Source organism: Aotus nancymaae, unplaced genomic scaffold, assembly GCF_030222135.1.
Source record: "Aotus nancymaae isolate 86718 unplaced genomic scaffold, 86718_ANA_hifiasm-v0.15.2.pri h1tg000028l, whole genome shotgun sequence".
NCBI lineage: Eukaryota > Metazoa > Chordata > Mammalia > Primates > Aotidae > Aotus > Aotus nancymaae.
In genome coordinates this window covers 26,067,196-26,082,338 of record NW_026988441.1, presented here as the reverse complement: position 1 = coordinate 26,082,338, position 15,143 = coordinate 26,067,196, and the positions used below count along the sequence as shown (strand labels likewise).

The 15,143-nt window shown below is 49.2% G+C and overlaps 1 protein-coding gene and 1 non-coding gene across 12 annotated transcripts in view; one reads left to right on the top strand and one right to left on the bottom strand.

The window, feature by feature from the left end:
* Positions 1-15,143, top strand: part of GATAD2A (GATA zinc finger domain containing 2A) — a 118,322-nt gene that overhangs the window by 80,088 nt on the left and 23,091 nt on the right. The window lies entirely within an intron of this gene.
* On the bottom strand, positions 3,885-4,003 carry LOC135276892 (5S ribosomal RNA). The gene has a single exon (XR_010344446.1). It is a non-coding gene; the product is annotated as a 5S ribosomal RNA (ribosomal RNA).

Sequence of the window (15,143 nt, the reverse complement as noted above, 5' to 3'; positions counted from 1 at the left end):
ACCCTGTCTTTACTAATAGTACAAAAATTAGCCAGGTGTGGGAGACTATGCTTGTAATCCCAGCTACTTGGAAGGCTGAGGCATGAGAATCGCTTGAACCTGGGAGGCGGAGGTTATAGTGAGCCAAGATTACACCACTGCACTCCAGCCTGGGCAACGGAGCGAGACTTCATCTTACTAAAAAAAGAGAAACAAACAAAATGTTACTAGCACCTCTGAACCCCTCTCATGCTCACTTCCTTCACTGCCCTCCAGGGGTAATCACGTTCTTGACAATACGGATTAGTTTTTCCTGCTTTGGTGCTTTAAATAAATGGGATTATATAGTATGTATTATCTTCCTGCTTTCATTCAACATTGTTTGTGATATTTACCTATATTATTGAGCATACCAGTAGTTAATCCATCTTCACTGCTGCATAGTGTTCTGTTTATGGAGTTTCTATTTGGGTGTTTTTTAAAACTGCCTCTTTTTCTTTCATGCTCTCTTATTACTGTCTTATGACCCAATTTGGGCATATTGAAAGCTAGAGGCAGTTTCTGATAGCCTCTAGGAGAGAGAATTTCATTTTTTAGTGGCTGGTGAATTGGAATTATCAAGAAATATATATATGTGCATATGTGTGTATAGTACACATATTGCTTTGGTAAGATGGAGCATGCAAGGCAGATACAGAGGTAGGATTAGTTTCCGCCCCCCTCTTATTCCTCTCCCTGTCTCTCTTTAACTCAACAGTTTTTCTGTCTTAGTCTCCCAACTTGTGTGGGTGTTTTATATTCCACATAAGTTGAGGGTGAAGGGCAACTTCTGGTTGTGTTGAGTGAGGAGATTGGCAGAATTGACAAAAGCAAAATGAAACAATTTCAGCATTCTGTAAATTGACCAAGGACATACAACAATCTGAGAAGTGTTTATGCCTGTAACTGCTGAACTTCAGGTGAGAACAGTGACACTCTATGGCATTTGGCCTGGAGCTATTCCCATACACTCCCATATGTTTTGGAAAGAGGTTCTGACAAGGCTACAGGCAGGGTTGTTAGAGTGGTAATAACCCTGCCTGTGGCCTTGTAGGTGAGAGTAACAGTGTTGGAGGTGGGCAAATGGGGAGGGACGGCAGCTCTCTTTTAGTCAAAGGTTGTGACCATTGCTGGGGCAAGATAGAAAAAGTATTTGAAGAAATAAGGGGCAAAAACATACTTGAGTAGAAACTCATCCAGGAATCTCAACAAACCCTAAATAGCATAAATACAAAGAGATCTTGACCTAGAGACATCATAGTCAAAATGGAGAAAGTCAAAGAAAAAGAGAAAATCTTGAAAGTAACAAGAGAAAAGCAACTCAGCACTACTAGGGGAACATTAATAGGATGAACAGCTGACTTCTGACTTGAGACAATAGAAGCGAAAAGGGAGTTGAATGATGTTCAAAGTATCCAAAGAAGAAAACTGCCAACCCAGAATCTTATACCCAGCAAAAACCATCCTTCAAAAATGAAAGCAAAAAAGACATTGTCAGGTAAACAAGACTGAAGGAATTCATTGCTTGCAGACCTTCCAGTCCTTCAGCCTGAAAGGAAATGACACATTGGCAGCTTAAGTCTATGAGAAGAAATAAAAGGTACTAGAAATGGTAAATGTGTGGATTAATTAGAAAGACTTAATTAGTTCTGCAGTCGAAGCCAACCAAAGGCATAGAATGATCTGTTGGGTTTATAACATCCATAGATAAAATATATGTGATATTAGTACAAAAGGTGGAGAATGAAATGGAGCAATATTAGAGCAAAATTTCTGTTTCTTACTGGAATGAAGTTAGCATCAATCTTATATACATTGTGATTAAGATGTTTACTGTAATCCCTAGAGCAGCTATAACAAAATATCTTTAAAATTTAGTTTTTTAAAAATCAGATCATCAGAAGAATTAAAGTTGTACACTAAAAAATACTTAACACGAAAGGAGGCGGTTTCTTTATTCACTGAGAAATAAAGAAACAAAAAAGAGGACATGTGGAAAACAACAAAATGGCAAATGCCCATCCAGCCATGTCAATAATGCAGTAAATGTGAAGGATCTAAATACCCCAATCAAAAGGCAAGGACTGTCAGATAGTGTAAAGAAGCAAGATTCAGGTTAATTATATGTTAATAAGTGACAACCCTAAGATTCAAGGAATAATAAGAAAGGATGGAAAAAGAGATACATTGGTAACCATTTGAAAGCGCTGGAGTAACTATTAATAAGAGATAAAAGACACTTTAAGACAAAAAATATTACCAGAACCAAACTCTGACATTTCTTATTTATTTATTTTTTAAACAGAGTCTCACTCTTTATCCAGGCTGGAGTACAGTGGCGCCATCTTGGCTCACTGCAACCTCCACCTCCTGGCCTGGAGCGATTCTCCTGCCTCAGCTTCCTGAGTAGCTAAGACTAGGTGCCTGCCACTACGTGCAACTGATTTTTTGTATTTTTAGTAGAGATGGGGTTTCACCATGTTTCATGTTGGCCAGGCTGATCTTGAGCTCCTGACCTCAGATGATCTGCTTGCCTTGACCTCCCAAAGTGCTGGGATACGTGCTGGGCTGCAACATTTTGTATGATAACTTCAGGAAGACATAACAGTCATAAATATGTATGTACCTAACAGCTGAGCCCCAAAATACCTGAGACAGAGTTTTGTTCTTGTTGCCCAGGCTGGAGTGCGATGGCACGGTCTCAGCTCGCTGCAGCCTTCACCTCCTGGGTTCAAGCATTTCTCCTGCCTCAGCCTCCCGAGTAGCTGGGATTACAGGCACCCGCCACTATGCCTGGCTAATTCCTGACCTCAAGTGATCTGCCTGCCTCAGCTTCTCAGAGTGCTGGGATTACAAGTGTGAGCCATTGCACTCAACCTTGGTTTTTCATTTGGTTGGAGGAGCATGGTACTCGGGAAAAGTGCAGCTCTTTTCCAGAGCTCCTGCACCTGAAGTGTAAAGACTAAGGGTCCCTCAGTCACTTTGGGCCTGCATGGGGTGAGGGAGTAAGGACTCTGTGAATGGCCACACCTCACTGAGAATGTGTTTGTGCGTGACTTTTCTGAGGTGTCAACTCTTCTTGGGTTGTCAGTGGTCCAGGACTAGACCTGCTGTGTGCCAGGCACTGTGCTGGCCTCTGGTGGAGAGGTAATCAGGACAGGATCTGATTCATCCAGCTGTTTCTTGGAAGACTACGTCATGAAGGAAAGTGCAGAGGTCTTGGAAAGAAGGACTTGTCATTGACGGTGTGGCTCACTGTCTCTCCATTTCCTTATTTTACCTGGGAGGAGACTGGGCTGTGGCTTCCGTGGCCCGTGGATTGGGCAGACGTCAACACAGCCTAGATGGATGTCTGGCAAATGTCCTCCTGTTAGTGATGTGTGGCATTCAGGCAGCTCTGTGTCTTCCTCTTCTCTCCCCACCTCCCCTTATACCCTGAGTGGCTTGTCTGCTCTGGGATGGAGAGGCACTTGGATCAAAGTACTGCCCCATGGTGTGGACAGTACAGGCTAGGATGTGTGTTCCTTGGCCACTTTGGGCTCAAAGTAGCATCTGTGCTGTTAGATCTGATCTTGGATTTAGTATTTTTGGCCTTCAGCTCTCTGGTCAAGCACTTGTGGCCAGTGACAGACTGTAAAATGCACTGGAAATGCAGTCTGTTTACGAGGCCTGCAAAGCCAGTCGCAGTTGTTGATGCTGCTGTCCTTGGTGACAATTAGAATCATTGCCCTTGTCTGTCTTTTTAGACTTTGGCAGTCACAAAGGGGACAGTGGGGGTGACACATCTGTGTCACTTCCTTGCCTAGGAAATGCACTGGCTGATCATTTGATATTTATTTATTTATTTTTATTTTTTATTTTTTTAAAGCCTACGGTACCCGGTATTCCCAGGCGGTTTCCCATCCAAGTACTAACCAGGCCCAACCCTGCTTAGCTTCCGAGATCAGACGAGATCGGGCACGTTCAGGGTGGTATGGCCGTAGACGGTCATTTGCTATTAAGACAGGTCAGGCTACCCACTGCAGTGAGCATGAGTGCCCATCATTAAAACGCATGTTAACGCACAAGCCTTCCAAAAGCAAAACAAATCAGAAAGTAATGTGATACTGCTTCCTCTCCTAGACATCCAGCCACCCAGTTATCCAGAATGTGGGATTGTGTGGACGGCTTTGTTTTGTTCTGTGACAAAATGGGGCCAGCTGGAAAAAAGGTGTGCTTAATGTTTCCAAGATGACTCTGAGGGTCGTGGATAGAGTCCTTGCTGTTTGGGCAGATGCTTTTTACGGGGAAGGGAGGGGAGGGTGAAGTCAGCGCCGGAATTGTGGCCCCCAAGGAAGTCACACTGGTGAGCATGAGGCTCTCCTGGTGTGCCTGAGACTACGAGCTGTGATTCACACATGCACCTGTGAGTCAAACCCTGACCTCATCACTGCCCAGGAACCTTACCACCCGCTCCAGAAGGGCCTTCATGCACCCCCAGCCCTTCCTGTTTTGGTGCTTCCCCATGTGAGACTGGTCTTGCCTCTTTTCCAGTTTTCTGGGGATGCACTCCCATAGTCAATGTACTTTGGGGTCCGGCTTCCCTCTGGGTGTTTTGGGATTTGCCGCTGGGGTGTACTGGTGTGCCTCTGAGTGGTGTGCACCGGTACTTGCCTGTCAGACATCCCTCAGCCTCCAGTTTGGGGCCGGTGTGTGAGCACCATTGCTGTGCAGGTCCCTGCAGACGTCTCCAAGTGGGCATAGATCAGCATTTCTCTTGGGAAACACTCGAGTTGAACTGCAGGGTTACAAATTCTGTGAGTGGTTAGTGGTTTTAAAGAAACAACTGTGCTTTCCCCCCAAAATGGTCTGTGCTATTCACACTCACAGGCGTGGCAGTCCAGCACGCCATCTTCATTTGGTGTTCCCTGTCTTTGTGGTTTTAGCCACTGGGTCCCCAGAGAGGTCAGGGTCCAGGCCCTAACCTATGTGTGTGGTTGTGCCTTAAGCCCTTCACCCTTGCCCCTCTGTGATGGAAGCACGAGGCCCGGCAGAAGAGCCCCTTGTGCTCATCACATAGCGGATGCTGGGACAGACAGTCGCTGCTGCCACAGGACGCCTGTCGTCGTTGTGTTGGCTGCCTGTTTATGGGTGAGGGGATATCATAACAGCGAGGTGCAGAGCTGAGCCTCCACCCCTGCTCTCAGGACCATGCCTTGCCGCAGCTGTGCCCGACCCGCCGGCCGGCTGTCTGCAGGAATGCACGTCCTTGAGTGAGATGGACGATGGACGAATGTGGCCCAGCTGTCGACGTGAGGGCTCAGGAAAGGGCTGAGTTCTCACAGCCCAGGGACATGGTTTGTGGCCCTCACACTGGCCGCCTCCTACAGCCCTCCTGACAGGGATCGAACCCCTAAATCCCCCATCAGGGTGTCAGAGCTTTGGAAGTGCTGCAGAAAGAAGCATTTTTCCTTCTGTGTGTCCCCTGGCCTGTCCCAGCATCAGGGGTGAGGCGAGGGGCTCCGGGGTGGGGCACTCTGTGGGCGGCTCTCTGGAGCCCCCTCCCCTGCTGCCCCAGCCCCTCCCTGTCACCTGTCGAGGGCTGGCTGCTGCCTTTGACTTGCTAATTCTCTGTCTGCTGCTGGGCAACTTCTAGAAGAGGCTGAGTGGCCCCAGGGAGCGCCTTCACCAGCTCTGACCGGAAATCCACAGCCTGTGGGCATTTCCTAGCTCTTGGGAGCTGAGAGGTACGTTCCCTTGGGAATCTGTTTCTGTGCTCCCTTCCCTGCTTTAGTCACCGACCCTCCAAACCTCAGTGGCCACTGTCGGTCTCCTCCTAGTTCTGTATGTCACCCCTTTCCTGCAGGCTCCTCATCCCATTTCCCTTTATTTGGGACTCTGTCTAATCCCAGAAATCTCTGACATGTGAGGGGTTCACCTGTACTTCTAAGAATGATTAGATTATTTAGGGGCACCAGGATAACAGACTGCCCTGTTTCTAACTTCCCAAGTACTCAGCTCACACAAGGGCCATAGCGTGAGCCAGCCCCCTGTCAGGTCAAAGAGCATCGCTCCTAGTCTTCCTGAACTTCCGGCTTCTCCAAGGTGTTGCCAGCTCCCTGTTGCCTTTAGACGCCCTCCTCTGGTCATGGAGGGGACTTAGGATCCCTGACTTTGAAATGCGGCTTGTTTCTTGGACAGTGCAGGCTCTCTGGGGATGTCATTATCCTGCGGTGGCTCTGAGAGAAAACCAGAGGCCACACTCTATATGGATATCGAGGTAATCACCAGTAAATGCTTGCCCTTCTCTGTCCGAGCTCCTCTCACACATCTGTAATTTGAGCAGATTTGCAGATGAAGCAGACCCCTTCCTTTTTAAATGACTTGCTTTCTGTTTTGCTGTTGTGGCTTCTGATATCTCCTCCCAGCATGTATTCCTGCTGTTGCCTTATTTGTCACTCACTGACAGGCTTCTCTTCCTGTAACTGATGCCCCACCTGCTGTAGCTGGTTATTTAAATATTCCATCTATCTGACCAGTGCTCCTGTTTGCCCGCTGAAACTGAGTTTAGTTATGTTGCTTTTCAGTCTGCAGCCAGTTTCCCTGCCATGCTGCGAGCAGTTGCACCATAACCAACCTGGAGGTTACGGGTCTGCTTCTGAATGCTCCCTAGACTGAGAGAGCCAGTCCTGTCCCTCATGGTCCCCTAACCTGGTGAAGGAGTGGAGTGAAGGGCAATAGGGCCAGGCCTTGGGGGTCTCTGTGTGCAGAACAGGTAGAAACAGGAGTGGATGCCCAGGAACTCGCAGGGGCATGTGTGATCCCAGGTGGGACAGGCAGGCGCCACACCCAGGAGGGCAGTATTTTCCCAGTTAGCAGAATGTGCCCTGGGAAGAAAAGAAAAGCCTACCTGGTTAGAAGAGATCTTTTGGAGTTTTTTCTTCTCTTAAGATGAGCATATGAATTATAATTTGTAAGCCTGAGGGGGCAGCTGGTGGTATAAAAAGAACATGGGTGTCTAACAGCCCAGATCGGCTGTGTACCGAATCTCTGTGTGGCCTGGGACACTCCACCCCTCCTTTATGAACACCTCTTGTCTCCTCTGTGAACTGAGGCTCCATCATAGTGTAAAGTCACAGTGCTGATGGGAAGAACCCCCAAGAGAGGAAGGCAGGGTAATGCCTGAAGCCAGGCATTACCTTCCAAAGGAAGCCAGCTGCCTTTGGAGACGCTGAGTTCCCTGTGGCTGAGGCTCGGGCAGATGACACCGTTCTCCCTGGAGGGTGGGAGACAAGGGAGGGGACGGACCTCTGATAGGTGGAGAGATGGAAGACATACATGTTGCTGTGTGCCTCCTTTGCTTGGGACTGGTGCCATAGGACTGCGAATTTTTAGAGTTTGTATCTTTAAAATAGTTGTGTTGTAATCAAATTGAAAAGCTTTGGGGGTTCGTGGGACTGAGACCTGGTGCCATGCAGAATTCCTCAAGGCAGGGCCCTAATAACTTTCATACAACAGAGCATTCTAAAGAGAGCCATCAGTCCAGCCTCTAGGAGACCTGACGTGTCTGCAGGCAGTGTGGGAAGAGTGGTCTGAGGGCACTCTCTAAGGGACTGCGGCCCAGTAATCACGGTGCACTGGGTACAGGGCTCAGAGTCTGAAGGCACACGGTGGTAGGAGCAGAGGCCGGAAAGGTGGGCTGGGCCAGATTGTTGGGTACAGGAAGGGTGGAACATAGAGAGTTGGGACTGGGCCTTGGGTTCAGGACACCCTTCTGGAGAAGGGAGAGTTGATGCTCTGAGCCTGGGTGGAACCCAGGAACTCTCAGGCACTTGGACAGGAGAGAGGCGGCAAACTTGCTAGAAGGAAGGAGATTACAAGTCCTGGAGAGCAGCAGTCTGGGGGCACTGGGGTTCGAGATTCAGGATAGCGTCCTCATGCCGAGATCCTCCTGGGTGACCTGGTCAGCCATGTTCCCGTGTTTGAGCCACAGCCATAGGGTGCCCAGGCTACTCCCTGGGTGACACCAGCTTTCTGTGACTTAGGCAAACATAGGGGCTGTATAGTTGCCACATAAGACCATGAAGACCTTAAGGTGACCAAATGTTGTTGGCTGACAATTAAATAGGTTTTATAAGCTATTACAGTGTGTCTGTGTGGTGAATACTATTAAACTTGGGTAGCAAAAAGAAAGTTACATGGGCCATGATGTGTCAGGAGGGCGGGACTGGAAGCCCAGCCTCTGAACTACCGACAAGGCTGACAGACGGGAAATCCTTTTCCCAAAGCACTGGCACCTCCCCTTTTCCATCTCCAGGCCCCAGACAGTGGTTGGATTTGTGGGATATGTCTGTTGCCATTTACTGTGGTTAGAAAATTTGAAAATATTGGCCTGGCGCCGTTGCTCACACCTGTAGTTCCTGCACTTTGGGAAGCGAAAGTGGACAGATCACATGAGGCGAGGAGTTGGAGACCAGCCTGAGCAACATGGCAAAACCCCATTTGTACAAAAAAATAAGCTGGGCATGGTGGCACACATCTGTAATTCTAGCTACTTGGGAGGCTGAGGCACAAGCATCACTTGAACCCGGGAGGCAGAGGTTGCAGTGAGACGGGATCATGCTACTGCACTCCAGCCTGGGCGACAGAGCGAGACTCTGTCTCAAAAAATAAAAAAAAATTTTTTAAAAAGGAAACCGGACGTGGTGGCTTACACCTGTAATCCCAGCACTTTGGAAGGCTGAGGTGGGCAGATCACGAGATCATGGGTTCGAGACCAGCCTCACCAACATGGTGAAACCCGGTCTCTATTTAAAAATACAAAAATTAGCCGGGCGTGGTAGTGCACACCTGTAATCCCAGCTACTTGGGAGGCTGAGGCAGGAGAATTGCTTCAACCCAGGAGGTGGAGGTTGTGGTGAGCCGAGAGTGCACCATTGCACTGAAGCCTCGGTGACAGAGGAAGACTCCATCTCAAAAAAAAGGAAAGGAAAAATTTCAGCCTGGGCAGTATAGCAAAACCTCGTCTCTACTAAAAACACAAAAAAATTGCAGGGAGTGTTGGCACACGCCTGAAGTCCCAGCTATTCGGGAGGCTAAGGTAGGAGAATCACCTGGGCCTTGGAAGCAGAGGCTGCAGTCACCTGAAATGGCACCACTGCACTCCAGGCTGGACAACCCAAGTTAAGACCCTATCTCGAAAAAAATAAAATATTTATTAATTCATTTAAATATGACTATAACAGACCTGTGGCATTAGCATAAATAACTTTTTCTTAAAAGTCTATTTTGCAAATCTCTTTAACACTCAGCTTACTAAGAAGGCAGCTGCTAGGTTCCCTTGGCTGCGTCTGCATCCATCCTCTTGCGATTCATTGTGAGGGTTTGAAGCCTGGTGAAGAAAATCCAGCTAGTATGGAGAAGAGGTTAGAGGGTAGAGGAGCAGTTCTGTGAGCTTTTCAGATAATTGTGCGTTGCTTCATTTAATGAGAAACCAAAAATCCAGAGTGCAGGCTGCTACTGGTGAGTTGGCCCTTAGACTCTGAAACCTCATCAGTGAGCTTTTTGTACGTGGTTACGTTAAAATATGTGGGACTCTTTTGCACTTCAAACAGAAAAATCTTTTTTTGTTTGTTTGTTGATTTGTTTGAGATGGAGTCTCTCTCTCTTGCCAGGCTGGAGTACAGTGGCATGATCTTTGCCCACTGCAACCTCTGCCTCCCAAGTTCAAGCGATCTCCTGCCTCAGCCTCCTGATTGGCTGGGATTACAGGTGCACGCCACCACACCCAGCTAATTTTTGTATTTTTACTAGAGACGAGGTTTCACCATGTTGGCCAGGATGGTCTCAATCTCTTGACCTCGTGATCCACCCAACTCGGCCTACCAAAGTGCTGGGATTACAGGCATGAGCCACTGCACCTAGCCAGAAAAGTCTATTATTAAAATTAACATTAAATTTTGGAATAGTCTTAGATTCACAGAAAAGTTGCAAAGATCAGTCCTATAAACCCCACCCCAGTTTCCACATCACTAACAGACTAGGGAACATTTGTCACAAGTAGTGAGCCAAGGTCCATATATTGTTATTAACCAAGTTTTTACTTTATTCTGATTTCCTCAGTTTTTTCCAGCTGTCCTTTTTCTGTCGCAACCTCTTACATTGTATTTTGTCCTTGCTTCTCCTCAGACTTCTGGACTGTGACACTTTCTTGGACTTTCTTTGTTTTGGGTGACTTTGTTAGTTTTGAGGAGCAGTGGTCAGGTGTTCTGTAGAACATCCCTGCATTGGGATTTGTCAGATGCTTTTCTCACAGGCAGGTGATGGATTTAAGGGAGGACAACCACAGAGGGTGAAGTGCCCTTCTCGTCACATCATACCAAAGGTACTTCTGGTCCTGACTGATCATCTGGTTGAGATGCCATTTGTCAGATTTTTCTACTGTAAAGTTACTCCCCCCAACCACCTTTTCTATACTGTCCTCTTTGTAAGGAAGTTACTATGTACAGCCCACTTCTTAAAAATTTTTTTTTATTTTTGAGATGGAGTCTCACCCTGTCACCCAAGCTGGAGTGCAGTAGTACCGTCTTGGCTCACTGCAGCCTCCGCCTCCTGGGTTCAAGCGATTCTCCTGACTCAGTGTCGTTAAGTAGCTGGGATTACAGGCATGTGCCACCACGCTTGGCTAATATTTGTATTTTTAGTAGAGATGAGGTTTCACCAAGTTGGCCAGGCTGGTCTCAAACTCCTGGCCTCCAGTGATCCACACACCTCAGCTCCCAAAGTGCTGGGATTCCAAGTATGAGCCACTGAGCCCCACCACAGCCTACTCTTGAAGGATAGGAGCTCATGCTCACCTCTTCAAAGGTGAACTGTCCGGATAAATTGGGATTCTTCTGCCTGGGAGTTTTATCTTTTTTTCCCCTGAATGACCTTTTACTCATGTATGAGTTTGTAATACCATTGAACATTGGAAAATAGTAGTTTACTGAGTTACAGAGCTGTTTCAGATACGCATATCATCATTTAGTGTCACAAAATCAGATTTGTCAATGTCACCATTGATCCGTTGGGAAGCTGTTAAGCTCACAGCAAGTGGCAGATATTAAGTTTTCTAAAATTCTGAGTGTTGATTATTGGAAGCTCGTACTTTATCACTGGTACAGACACCATCAGGTGCTTTCCACGAAACACTAGGCTTTGCATGAAGGGTCCCGCATGTCCTTCTCTTCATGGCGCTGTTCCACTGCAGTGTGCAACAGGAGGGCTTCATCCTGTCACACTTTGTCATGGGATACCTCAGAGACACTACTCAGAGGTTGAGGTTTAATTGCATTTCATGACTGCCCCCTGAAGTGAGTGGCTTCCCCTTCTGCAGATGAAGAAACCTGGCCTCACTGAGGTTTGGTGAATGGACCAGGTCCCCCAACACCTGCAGAGGTGCACCCAGCCCCTCAGTGGTCCTCGTGGGTGAGCTGCGGCCGCTCTTCGCAGAGCAGCTGGAGCAGGTCTGATAGGGGTGTGGGTGCACCTAGCTGACCAGGAGGACAGGTGGAAGTGACGGGGCTCCAGCCACTTGTGATGCGGATGTTTAAAAGAGGGACAGGACGTTTCCAGGCACAACAAGCGCTTTCCATTCATTGAGAAAGTGTGTGGTTGTCTCAGAAGTATGCATGTTTCTTGTTTGTGGCTTTTATGAACACAGGTGACTTCTCTCTCCCTGTGTTTTGGTGAGGAAGCTGGCATCTCTCCCAGGAGATGCCTTTCAGTTCATTTGCTATAGGATGTCCTTCCTCCACCCTGCTTGATGAGTTCTCACAGTGTTTCCTTCCTGGTGGAAGATGGGCCTGGCATGGGTGCAGGGACCAGAGTTGTACACCGGACTAGACTCTGCAAGGCCCACCTGCCCATCTCTGCAGTCCTGAGGAGACTGGAGGCTCTGGCTGGGTCTATTCATAGCCCCTGTTGGTGCTGCAGTCAGTGGCCAGGGTTTCCCCTCCTCTCTGTCCTTTACTCTTCCCACATCAGGCCCTCAGGAGAGGCTGAGGTGGGGGGATCGCTTGAGCCCAGGAGGTGGAGGCTGTAGTGAGTTTTGATTGTACCACTGCACTCCAGCCTGGGTTGCAGAGTGAGACCCTGTCTCAAAATAAAATAAAATATGACCAAGCGTGGTGGCTCATGCCTTTATCTCAGCACTTTGGGAGGCCGAGGTGGGTGGATCACTTGAGCCCAGGAGTTCGAGACCAGCTTGGCCAATATGGTGAAAACCTGTCTCTACTAAAAATACAGAAATTAGCTGGGTGTGGTTGTGCATACCTGTAATCCCAGCTACTTGGGAGGCTGAGGCAGGAGAATCTCTTGAACCCTGGAGGTGAAGTTTGCAGTGAGCCAAGATCGTGCCACTGCACTCCAGCCTGGGCAGTAGAGGGAGACTGTCTTAAAATAAGATATATTTGGTGACCTGAATTAGCAGCTGTCAGAACTGCCAGTCACATGGGGCCCACCCTCTCCAACCTCAAACCTTCTCTTTTGGGTTCCCCCAGTGTCCTGGCACAGTGAGGGGTCCACACAGGAGCTCATGTGCCGTAGGAGCGCGGGTTGTCTGCAGGTCCCAGTGTGTGACCTTAGGAAGTCATGTGGGCCTCCCTCATGACCGTTCCCTGGACTGGGAACTGGGGGTGACGATGGAGCTGTAGAGTGGATTATGTGGAAAGGTGAATTTTGGTGGTTGGCCTAGGATTGGCCATCATAAAGACCTAGCAGGTGTTTACGTGGTTTTCCAAACCTGAAAAGTTAGCTTTTCAGTTTTTCGATTCTAGTCCTTTCTAATGCATGTGTCTTCCTGTATTTCTAAGCAGAGCATGCTGGATTTGTTGTGGCCTCCCCAGTGATGTCAGCTGCTGGCAAGGTCAGGCTGCAGTGGCCTTCGTGGGTGGGTAGAGGCTGCTGGCCCAAAGAGCATGGTACCAGGATCTCCTAGGCTTGTATATACCACCTCAGCCAAGCCACTCTGCATGCCCCCGAGACTGGCCCCTGTCACGGCAAAATCCTCTGGGCCTCCCTGGCTGGGCCCTTTGACTTCAGGGGCTGATGCATTCCTAGAAGGCATCCCGCCAGCACGGGCTGGCCGCCCCCTGGCTGTGCTGAAGCTGGGGGCGGGTGCTTCGTGGGGCTCCTCTGCTCTAGCTGGGGACCTGAGACCGCTCCCTTTTGTACTGGTGAAAGGAGAGCGGGTAGGGATGGGCCCACAGGTCTGGGCTGGACACACAGTCTTCCTCTCTTTTTCCTGAGCTCTTTAGCTGACGCTGGGGCAGGGCTCACCATAATGGAGTCCCAGAGCGGTTGTTGGACCTGAAGTCTCCAGGAAGAAGGATGACTGGGTTTCAAAAATCCCATCCCAGCTGCTCACCTCCACGGCCTCTGTGGCAGAGAAGCAGAATGTGTTCCATCTTCCTGGGCCCCACAAAGCAGGCTCTGGGCTTTTCTCTCACATCCCAGCCAAGAGGAGCTCAAGTTACGAGGCGGGAGGAGTGGGAGGGATGCTAAGAAGGGAGTTGGGGGAACCGCAGAGTGACTGCGGCTAGTGAGAAGCAGGTGGGTTTCAGGGCATGGGAGGGGGTGGCTCGGGAGAGCACCAGATAACCCTCAGGAGAGGTGGTTCTTCAGTTTTGGGGCAAAGCCTATGTCTGGACAACAGAGTGCCCTTCCTAATGAATTGAGTGTCTCTGAGTGAACACTACCCCTTAGGAAAGGAAGGAGAACTGTGTGGGGTCCCTGTGAGCAGCCCCCATACCCAGGTTGCAGCGAATGCTCCCAGAACTGTATGTCGGCACACCCACTACATGCGCCTGCCACACAAGATACTGCCCGGACTGACCTGGGCAACACAACGAGACCCCACTTATACTAAAATGAAAAATACAGTGAGCCATGATTGTGCCACTGTGCTCCAGCCTAGGCACCAGAGTAAGAGACCCTGTCTCAATACCAAAAATTGAAAAAAAATTAGCCAAGCATGGTGGTGCACGCCTGTGGTCCCAGCAGCTTGGGAGGCCGAGGTGGAAGGATCACTGGAGCCCAGGAGTTCCAGGCTACGGTGAACTATGATCACACCACAGCACTCCAGCCTGGGTGACAGAGTGAGACCCTGTCTTTAACAAAAGAAGTTGCTCAGTGGTGGGACTAACTTGGGGAACCGATGATAACTGTGTCCTTTTTCTCCGTCATAGGACTTTCCAAGGAAGTGCTTTCTGGTTTGACTCACTTTACTCCAGGTGGTGCCTAAAGCTGGGGTGCCTCCGGGCCTGCAGAGTGTCTCCTCCTCTTCCCTGGGGCCCTCTTCATCCCATGTCATTGTTGAGCAGCCCTGATCTCCCACCTGACCTTCCTAGAACTGTTCGCATCCCAAGTCTACACCTGCCCGGGGATATCTGTGCAGGCTGCTGCTGTTCCCTCTGTTGGGGAGCTTTAAGGCTCAGTGGGTAGTTACTTGGGTAAACCCTTTTTTCCCCCCTTCTCTTTCCCTGCTTTGTCCCAGGGTAGTGTCTAGGGGCGGTCTGAGGGGGGAAGTGGAGTTACAGTGACATGGGTTAGCTCTCCAGGGGCCAGGCTGGGCTGTCGGCTCCATTAGCTTAGTAGTTTAAAGCAGCAAGGTATTGACGTTTTTCAGTCTGTCAGTTCTGCTGGTTGGTTGGTCCCACCCAGCTGGGCACTGCTGCTGGGGCTCTGTGGTCTTTGCAGTTCCACGTCAGCTGGGCTGGGTGTCCCCAGTGGCTTCATCACTTACATGTGATGGCCAAAACAGCTGGGAGTGGCTGGACCAGTCTCCATGCTTGTCTCCATCTCCCTTGTAGCGTGGGCTAGCGCGGGCATCCAACCCCATGGTAGTTTGGGGCAGTCAAACCTCACCTCTCCTAGAGCAAGCATTCTGAGGGCCAGGCAGAAGCCGCAAGGCTTCTGTGACCTCACCAAAAAGTCTTATCACATCACTACATCTGCATTCTGTATTTTGGGAATTGAGCCATAAAACCAGCATAGGTCCAGTACTACAGGGGCTATGAATAGACCCAGCCAGAGCCTCCAGCCTCCTCAGGACTGCAGAGATGGGCAGGTGGGCCTTGCAGAGTCTAGTCCGGTGTACAGGGTTT